This window comes from Bidens hawaiensis, unplaced genomic scaffold (assembly GCF_021521415.1).
Source record: "Bidens hawaiensis isolate Kalapana, Puna unplaced genomic scaffold, B.hawaiensis_p1.1 tig00033117_1, whole genome shotgun sequence".
Classification (NCBI taxonomy): Eukaryota; Viridiplantae; Streptophyta; class Magnoliopsida; order Asterales; family Asteraceae; genus Bidens; species Bidens hawaiensis.
The window spans coordinates 87,975-98,723 of NW_027495656.1; the positions used below are offsets into that span (position 1 = coordinate 87,975).

Sequence of the window (10,749 nt, forward strand, 5' to 3'; positions counted from 1 at the left end):
TGATAGTTTCACCTAAATCATTTCAAGTATGGGACTTGAAGGGGATGATGTTATTGAATGGCACTTCATCATGTGTATTAGGGGTAGTAAACCGTAGTTAGGCGGTATTTGCTACTTGCATCAATCTTCTATGTATCTTGTGCAAGTGGGAGATTGTTGGACTCGGTCTGCCCAAGACACATATTATGATTAATGTGGCTCAATACGTTATGATCCAAGTCAGGTCATGCCCAATAACAAGCTAGACAAACACCGATTATATTTGTTTATATATGATATGATCATAAGTAAATAAATATTGACACTTATGTTATTTGGAAAGGGTTTCTAAATACAATGTACTTGTGAAATGAATAAATCATATGGATGATTTATATTTTGAGAGAGAACATTACATAACGTTATTTAAGATGGTTAAATAACAATATGTAACACTTATCAATTTGCATGTTGCTTGAAAAAATGTTATGTTAGAATTCTATGAAATGAAAATACATAACATAATAAGTTTTACATTTTAAAACTTGTTTAAAAAAAAATAGTAATAAAATTGAAATGGGCATGAGGGTGCCCCGCCCCCCCTCTCTTTCTCTATTCAATTTTATATTATTATTTTCAAATGAGTGGAGACATGCAAATGTTATGGTTGACACTTTGGGTGGTGCCTTTGAATGACCACAACATTTCTCTTTCATTTTTTCATTACACATTTTTGCAAGTAATAAAAAACACTCTCACTCTCTTCCTTTCTCTTCCAATTTTTTGCCAAAGGAGAAGAAGAACAAGGTGGTGTTTTTCAAGTGCTAAAATCCTAGCTAAAGGTGTGTTTTTGGAGCTTGGGGTATACTAGCTTGAGGAACTACCTATTGAAGTTCTTGCCTACTTTTCACCATCTCCTTCATACTTCTTTGGTTTACTTGAAAGGTAGTTTAACATGCATGAACTTATAGTGACATGCATGTGTTTGATAGTATGTATTTCGTATTTGGATCCGGGTTTGGGTTTTGCATGTTTAAAATTGGTTTTATACACTATAAACTAACAAGATTTAAATCTTTTATCCGCTGCGTTTTTCATAAAATTAGAGTTTTATGACTTTGATAATCTTGTTAAAACCCAAAAGTGAGATGTTACATGAAGATATTCTGAAATAACCAGTTCTCCCGAGTTGAGAAGGTTCTCTCGGAAGATGAAGCTGTCACGGATGATGACTGAATGAGCTTAAACCTTTTTATATTGTTGTTATTAAATATAACCACCTTTCATGATTACATTTCATGTCTTGTAGCATTGTCCCTCGTGATCTAATACAACCTTCTTTAATTCTTACATCTTATGTTTGACCATTTTATCATCTAATCTACCGATTCTGCTGCTTGATTAGATAGAACAGAGATAGATTAGATCCTGGCACAATCAAATGTTTGATTATGTACGAGGAGGAGGAAGACGAAGAAGGGTGGTTTTTGTACTTTGAGTTTCATATCCTTATATAAATTTACAAATCAAACAAGTTACATTTTTTTTGTGGAATAAAATCAAATTCCTCTAATTTCCAATTGTTTTCCAACATACCAATTCTTCTGTAAACCAAAACTTCATAACATTTTAAAAACAAAATCCTAGAAAAATCATCCGTTGCTACAAACTTATGCTTTGGTTAACATGCAATCTTTCATGACGACCAGAAAAGGAATTCACTTTTTTAAGTTTATCAAAATATTATAAATGATTCTTTATTTAAATTTAGCATTGTCTAAATCACTTAACTTAATCAATCCTGATTTGGATTTCAGCGGCTCAAGCATCATATTCAAATCTCAATACATTCATCACCAAAATACCTAAAGTTTTCTTCTTAAACAAACAGACAAACTAATCAGTTAAAACATAAAACAAGTCTAAAATAAGCATAACATCAACCCTAAACAAACTCAAATGTAGAACCTACAACACAATACAATACACGCCATTAAATAGGAAACTCCACTTTCACCAAAGACTTCATCATGTCCACCGAATCGTCACCTCCACCGCCACCATTGCCACCAGCAAGCCAATCCTTAGCGCAAACAACTGCCTCCATGGTTTCAGGCCTCAACGAGCACCTATAGCGGTCCATCTCCTTCCTCTCCGTCTCAAAAACCAACTCAGGAGCCACAGTCGAGACAGGAACCGTCAAAATATCACGAGCCATCTTCGACAGTGTTGGGTACTTGACCTTGTTCAGTTTCCACCAGCCCATCACATCAAACTCGTGAACCCGAGGCAGAAGCGACTCCTCCAAATACTGGTCAAGCTCAGACTTTGACTGTTGACTTGTGGTCTCCATGATATACATGTCAAAATCGGTCAAACCAAGCCCCGCAACATCTTCTTGCTTCACATTTCCTTCTAACCCGCCAACATACTCGAGAAACATTTGATGTATCCCTTCATCGACTAAATTAATATAAGTTGCAGCCTCCTCACCGTATATCTTCGTGAAACTAAACTCGACTAGCTTCATTTTAAATCGCGGGTCCATAACGACCGCAATAGCCAAAATCAAACAACAGCTTTTCCAGTAAGTGTCAAAACCCGCTTGCATCGGTTTTGCAATCGTGTTGATAACCGGGTCTTCACCCGTGGCTGCACGGGCCAACTCGAGCTGGATTTTCCACACTTCGTGGAAAAACGTGTTGGTTGTCGGTATAGTTGCTGATGTCAGCAGATTGGCGGTGTCAAAGAGCAGCTTCAAACATGTGCAAAGATTCTCGACCTGCTTCCATTCGTCATCGGTGGGTCCCTTACTGTAATCGGGGTCGGTTGTATCGATGCAAGAAAACACTTCTTTCAGTTCAGATGTGGCTAATAACATCTCGTATGTGGTGTTCCAACGCGTTTGATCATCGAGTGTTAATGTTTTCATGCTCGGGACTTGAAGTTGCTGCTTGAGTTCTAGAAACTTCTCTTCTAGAGAATCTGATGTTTTCACATACTTCACACAGTCTCTGACTTTGTTGACCGTTTCTCGACACACCTTAAACGCCTCGAGCGCGATACCGCTTAATGAACGTGCAAGACAATGAGTAAGCAACGACCGGCCTCCGAGCGTATTCGGATTTTTCTCGGAAAGTAAACTTTTAAGACTATCAATCCCGGCCTCACTCAAATTCTGGTTAATCGTAATCGAGAATAACCGACCCTCCATGTTCCAATCGGATAAACATGAAGAAACCGCGTGGCTAAAAGCCGAATCCGACTCAGGAAATGGTTCCATCACCACGTTTAGCAACTTTCTATGTATTTTCCACTCGTTATCAACGAACTGGCCCGTTACAAAAACATAACCGGTTGTCTGACAGGAGTTCCAAAGATCGAGCGTTAAACAAATCCGACCCGGCATCCCTTCAATCAAACTCTGAACACTCTGTTTCTCTCTTAAATAAGTCGCTATACAATCACCTTGAACTGTGTTGAAATTAACCATACTGAAATTTGGTTGAAGGTTCCGCACAAACGCAATAAAACCCGGGTGTTCGACAATGTGAAGCGGGTAATCGTGGAGAATAATCATATGGGCTATTTCTTGTCGGCACCGATCCGAGTCAAACTGAACATAAGGAACACTCGAGGTTCGGTACCGCCGTTTAGGTGGGTCAGTGGTGGGACCAGCTGATGACTCATGAGCCATCTTTGGTGGCACGCTTAGAGGGGTCATTGGGTCCTGAGTCTGGTTTCTGAGCACGACCGGGCACCCACCTTTGGCGATGTGGCGTTTGAGGTGGCTGGTTCCGGCTACTTTGGAACCCATGCTGTATGCGAATGATTGCTTGCATTGCTTGCAGCAGGCTCGTCTGCAGCCGGGGCTAACTGTTTCAATGGTGAAGTGTTCCCAGACCATTGACTTTTTCTTTCTGCGTTTTGCGGGTGGGGTTTCAACATTGTTTGTTTCGAGATACACGGGCTCCATGTGCATCTCCATGTTAACCAGAGCGTTATTCTCGGTTGGAATCGACTCCATGTGAATAAAGAAGAAAAGGCCTGGTTTACACATAATATATAATAAAAAGATTGAAAATTTGCTTGAACAAGTTGTTGGATTGGTTGAATAAATGCTTGTGATGAACAAGTATATCAAAGATTTGCTAGTAACAATAAAAGATGAAACAAACAAGTATACTAAATAAACTACAAAACCTTAAATTCACATTATTTTTTCACATTTGATGCAGGCTAAGCATAGAAAGAAAGTATCTGTGTAATCATAATTTCACTATAATCATCAACAAATTAATATATATATATTTTTTTTAACTTAATAATTTATGTCAATCAGAAAAGTAAACACAATTTATGTGATAAAAAAGTATGATATTTCATATTCATCTATACATCTTTATATATAATATCTTTAGCGTCCACCTTTTGTCTTTCATTTTTGTGTCTTAAAAATTGCATTTAAATATATATTTTTATAGCACAGAGACATATATGTTACATCAGGGCCACTTGGGCCAAAATTCCAGTCCAACATATAGCTAACAAAAATAGAAAAAAAAAACCTAACTTTTCCTAAAAACAACTTAAGAAAAAACAATTTGAAGATTCAACATCCATGGGCTTAAATGAAAGAAAGAGCTCCACCTGAAAACCAGATCTAGGGTTTCTTCTACATGGGCTTCAAGCCCAGACAACTTAACACATCTTCAACACTTGATAACAAACTCAGATAGATTATTATCAACTAATTAACAAACAAAAAACAAGCTTCAACACTTGAAGACCACCACAAGCAACAGACCCACAACTTAAACTAACAATCAGAGCAAATTATCTGAAAAAACTAAAATCGAAATTAGGGCTAATTAATTGGGGTGGATTGTATACCTGAATAGCAGATGCGGGAGATGTATCAACCACCGGTGTGATTCCGATGAACCGGAGAAATCGCAAGATTCGATGGAGGAGAGAGAAGATTGGGCTTTTGAATTGGACTTTTCAATTGGGGTTTGGATTGGTTTGGTTTGGTTTGGAGAGAAGATAATATTATGAATATGAATTTGGTGACTGGGTGGGATATGGATATTAAAAAAAGAAAAGTAAAGTGAATTGGAGTCAATTAAACTGTATTGGATATGGACTTTGAGATCCACGGACCATGTGATTATTATTGATTGGATGGAGAGAGGTAGATGTGGTGCAGCAGCCCATACACCCAGCCGGCTTGCTTGCTTGCTTGCTTAAAATATTACATAGTACTTGTTTGCTTCTAGGATTAGCTTGTTTTGGACTTTTTTTGTTCAATATGCAAATTATTATTAATATTATACATTAAATTGGCATAATAATAATAATAATATTATTATTATTATTATTATTATTTCGAATACAATTGAGTGTTTCTTTTTTCCTTTTTATGCGGCATAGGCAAATTTGAATTTAATGTCAATTCGAAAGTATATGAAGCTTTTAGCGTGTAGGATGTGCTCGGAAGAAAGTAGAGGTGAGTTTATTTCTTTTTTAACGATGAACACTAGCTATATATTTTGAAAGCTCTTAAAATGTTCCATGTTGTGAGACCTAATTTATGTAGTTTTGCTTTACCCTTAAACCCAGGATTATGACATGAATTAGAGTTGAACCACCGACGTCAAACAGAAGATACCCATAGGTGAAACTAAGGTAATCTTCTGACAATTAGGTGGTGATATGTATTTGAAATTTAAAATAAATCTAAATTAAATGCCTTTTTTATTTCTATTTTTTAATTGATTAAAATGTTTATTTCATTTATATTTAGATATTTTCTTCAAAACAAATTGTTGTTATTGCAACGTTTCTTATTTTGTGATTATAAGTACTGTCCCTTTTTTTCTTTGAAATATAATTAAATTATAAAGGTTGGAATACTTGAAAATTTCTAAAGATGTGGATGAAGACGGTGTACCAACACCATCATGGCTTAGGAATTTCACTCTAATCATCGTCAAAATTGATATTGAAAGTAGGTTTCTAACATAAAAACAAATATGATTTTGAAATTCAATACAACACCAACATCACAATCAAACACCATCATGGCTTAGGAATTTCACTCTAATCATCGTCAAAATTGATATTGAAAGTAGGTTTCTAACATAAAAACAAATATGATTTTGAAATTCAATACAACACCAACATCACAATCAAACATACATTCTACCCTAATCATGTGTTTAAAATCCAAATAAAGGTGTCAACTCCTTCGGATCTAAACAAACCCACATCCTAAATATGTTACGTATCAATTTCGTAATCAATTGCATGATCGATAATGAGAAAAAAGAAGAATATAGAAGAAGACTTTAGTCTCAAATCTCTATCATTTTCATTGACACTCGTGTTTATCTATACTATATATAATACACTACTTGAGGGTAAATTAAGACGCTTGGATTAAGGAAATAACAAATAATGAAACATATAGTACAACTTTAAACAAGAGCAAATGATCATTATAGCATCAAAAACTCACATGTTTTTAATTTGTTTTAAAATAGTTACAATTTCCTCCTCAATTATAATCAACTTTTGTAAATTTAATGTATAGTTATAATTGTTGGCCCGTTAACTAATTCCCAACCCGCTGCAAGTTCGGTAACCGGGTTGGGTTATTTCCTTGATTTACAAGTTTGGTGAATTAAGGGTATTTTAGGGATTACTAATTAATGTGTATTAGAATCCAGGTTTATCTCAAATTTAATGTTTAGATATAGATGATTTTGTGTTTGTATCTAATAGGGAATTTGAGCCTAGCTAGGATTGGTTAGGTTATATAAACCCATGTAATCAAGTTTTTGAGTAAGTTTTCTTGATCAATAGAATTTGGGAGTTATCCAAGTTGTTTGTTCTTGATTTACCGATTCACACCTGTGAATTGGTATCAGAGCCGACATCAAGAAACGAAAGGGATAACACAAGTCGTGGTCTTCAATTGCAAGAAGGATTGATTAGAAGTCGCTAATTGATCTTCAATTGGCAATTGAGAAGGAAAGGGTGGTCACGGCAAAATTCAAAACAATCAGACTGTAATTATTTTGATAAAAGATCCAAGGTCTGGACCTTGAACCATCTACTCTTCTTAAGTACAGAAGGAAACGGAGAAGAGGATCGATGGGGGAACCGATAACCAAGCTAGGGTTACGGTTAAGGAGACCAACACAGCCACGCTTCACTACCCTATGTTGAATCAAACAAATTACACAATATAGGGCATGAAGATGAGGGCAATTTTCAACGTACACGATGTTTGGAATATGATCGAACCCGGGACAAGTGACAATGCCAAGAAAAATAATCTGGCAATTGCACTATTGTTCCAATCGATCCCCGAAGAATTGTTAATGCAAATCGGGAACTTGACTACTGCCAAAGAGATGTGGGAAGCCATTAAAATCCGACATCAAGGGGCAGAACGAGTAAGGGAGGCGCGACTTCAAACACTCAGCTCAGAGCTCGATGGGTTAAAGATGAAAGACTCAAGCTCGATCGATGAGTTCGCAACAAGAATATCTGGTATTGCAGCAAAATCCGCCTCACTCGGGCAAGTTATCGAAGAGTCCAAACTCGTGAAGAAATTCCTCAATGGACTACCAAGACGTCGCTTCATCCACATGGTAGCATCCATTGAGCAAACTGTTGACTTAAAAACAATTACTTTTGATGATATTGTAGGTCGTTTAAAGGCGTTCGAAGAATGGATTAAAGACGAAGACGATCTAACTGAGAATCAAAGTAAATTAATGTTCAATAATTATGACACCGGGGCCAAGAACCGATCCTACGAGTCAAATAGGGGACGCGGTAGAGGCGGGTTAAGGGGCCGAGGACGAGGGAAAGAATCAGGTCATGGTCAGGGTTCAACTAACCCATCTCAAAACCGAACCGATGAGGGTTCGAGCTCGAAACCGAAGAAGGACAGATCACAAGCCAAATGCTTTCGGTGTGACGAATACGGACACTTCGCATCCGCGTGTCCGGAACGAAGGAGGGCCAAGCGGGAGGCTAATATCGCGAAAACCGAGGAACTGGATCCGAACCTATACATGGCACGAGTCGAAGACAGTGTATTCTTGGATGAAAAGAAAGTGATTCCAAGTCAATTTGAATCTGAAACAGCTGACACGTGGTATCTTGACAACGGAGCGTCAAACCACATGACCGGAAATCGGTCGTATTTTTCGGAGTTAAACAAGCGGGTTTCGGGACGAGTAAGATTTGGTGACGACTCATGTGTGGAAATAAGAGGAAAGGGGTCAATCGTGTTCACAAGCAAAACCGGTGAACACCGACTCCTAGACGACGTCTACTACATACCGAGTCTACGGAGTAATATTATTAGCCTCGGACAAGTCACGGAGTATGGATGTGATATCCATATGAGGTCCGACTACCTTCTCCTACACGATAGTGGAGGAAAATTAATTATGAAAGTTCAAAGGACGAAAAACTGGCTTTACAAAATCCAATTGACAGTTGGAACACCGGTTTGCCTACTTTCAAAGCTTGATGACCCGACATGGTTGTGGCACGCCTGTCTCGGTCATCTTAACTTCGAGTCCATGAAGTCTCTTAGCACCAAAGGAATGGTACGTGGTATACCCAATATTTCTCATACTGCTAACATATGCGACTGTTGTTTAGTAGGAAAACAGGCTCAACAACCATACCCGAATCAAGCTTCCTTTCAGGCTATAAAACGCTCGAATTGCTTCACGGTGATTTGTGCGGGCCGATAACACCGAGCACCCCGGCTGGAAATTGCTATATCTTCTTGCTTGTAGACGATTATTCACGATACATGTGTTATTTATTAAAATCAAAGGACCAAGCATTCGGGTTCTTTAAACGTTTCAAGAAGGCGGTCGAAATTGACACGGGTCTCAAGGAAGGAATGCTATGAACTGATCGTGGGGGTGAATTTACATCGATCAAGTTCAATGATTGGTGTGAAAAACAAGCCCTACGAAGACAATTGACAGCCCCGTATTCGCCTCAACAAAATGGAGTTGTTGAAAGGCAAAACCGAACCGTAATCGGTACTATCCGGTGTTTATTAAAATCGATGAAGGTTCCTCAAGAATATTGGGGAGAGGCGGCAATACACAGTGTTTACATCCTGAACCGGGTTCCTACAAAAGCCGTCGATTCGAAAACACCTTATGAAGCGTTGCTCGGGAGAAAGCCGAATATCAATCATCTAAAAGTTTTCGGGTGTGTGGGTTTTGCAATCGAACCTAAAGTTAACCTGAAAAAGTTGGATGATAGGAGCCGACCCATGGTCTATTTTGGGTCAGAACCTGGATCGAAAGCTTACCGAATGTTTGACCCGGTTAAAAAAAAAATTCATGTCTCCAGAAGTGTAACTTTTGATGAGAAAAGGAGCTGGGAATGGTCATTTACAGGTCTGAACTCGACCCAAAAGAGTTTATTATTGAAGTAGGGGCTGATCAACAGGTCGAAACCGAGCGAGTTACATAGGCCCAAAATGGGCAACAGGCCCAGAATGAGCCCAGAACAGCAGAACAGGTTGTTAATTCTGCACATAGCCATGATCAAACGGGCCAAACTCTGCAAAATCAAATAACAACAAACGAGTCAGACCAAGTTGCAAACGAGTCAGATCAAGTTGCTGATAATGAACTAATCACACCTCTCCGGCGATCCGCCCGAACCCATACGATACCACGAAGATTCAAGGACTTCGTAATAAATGATGGGGTTAACCAAGAATAAGAAGATTTTGAAGAAGCTTTAATGTTGCTCGCAGAGGACGAACCGAAGAATTACTCTGAAGCAAAATATAGCAAATACTGGGTAAAGGCAATGGAGGTGGAGTTGGAGTCTATTGAAAAAAACAATACGTGGACTTTAACAGACCTACCTAAAGGCCATAAACCGATCGGGCTCAAGTGGGTTTACAAATTAAAACAAGATGCAGCTGGGAAAATTATTAAACATAAAGTGAGGCTTGTGGCTAAAGGCTACATTCAGCAATACGGTGTCGACTATGACGAAGTATTCGCTACGGTGGCTCGACTCGAAACCGTACGAGTCCTACTCGCCTTAGCCGCACAAGAAAAATGGCAAGTCCACCATCTCGACGTTAAATCAGCGTTTTTACACGGGAACTTGAATGAAGTCGTATTCGTGTCTCAGCCGGAGGGTTACGTAAAGAAAGGAAAAGAAGACAAAGTTTACCGTCTCGCGAAAGCCTTGTACGGACTCCGACAAGCCCCTCGGGCTTGGAATCTCAAGCTTGACGGAACGCTTAAGAAACTCGGGTATGAAAGATGCATTGAAGAACAAGCTGTCTACACGAGACATACCGGTAACGAGATCATAATTATCGGTGTGTATGTGGACGATCTAATCGTAACAGGATCGAACGTGGCTCAAATTAAAAGGTTTAAAGAAGAGATGAAGAACCAATTTGAGATGAGTGATCTTGGTTTGCTAAACTATTATCTTGGGATCGAAGTTTCTCAAGACGAAGACGGAATTCAGGTTAAACAAGAAGCTTATGCATGGAAAATCCTAAAAGAGGCAGAGATGGAAAACTGTAATAAGGCCTATGTTCCGATGGACCCGAACCTGAAGTTATCGAAAGCCTAAGATGAGGATGATGTAGATCCAACAGAGTACCGAAAGCTGGTCGGTTGTCTCCGGTACCTACTCCAAACCCGACCCGATCTGGCGTATTCTGTCGGGGTAGCTAGCCAGTAC

At 38.7% G+C, this 10,749-nt stretch overlaps 1 pseudogene; it reads right to left on the reverse strand.

The window, feature by feature from the left end:
• Positions 1-1,765: 1,765 nt before the first annotated feature.
• LOC143584411 (zinc finger BED domain-containing protein DAYSLEEPER pseudogene) lies at positions 1,766-4,130 on the reverse strand (annotated as a pseudogene).
• Between the last annotated feature and the right edge of the window lie 6,619 nt (positions 4,131-10,749).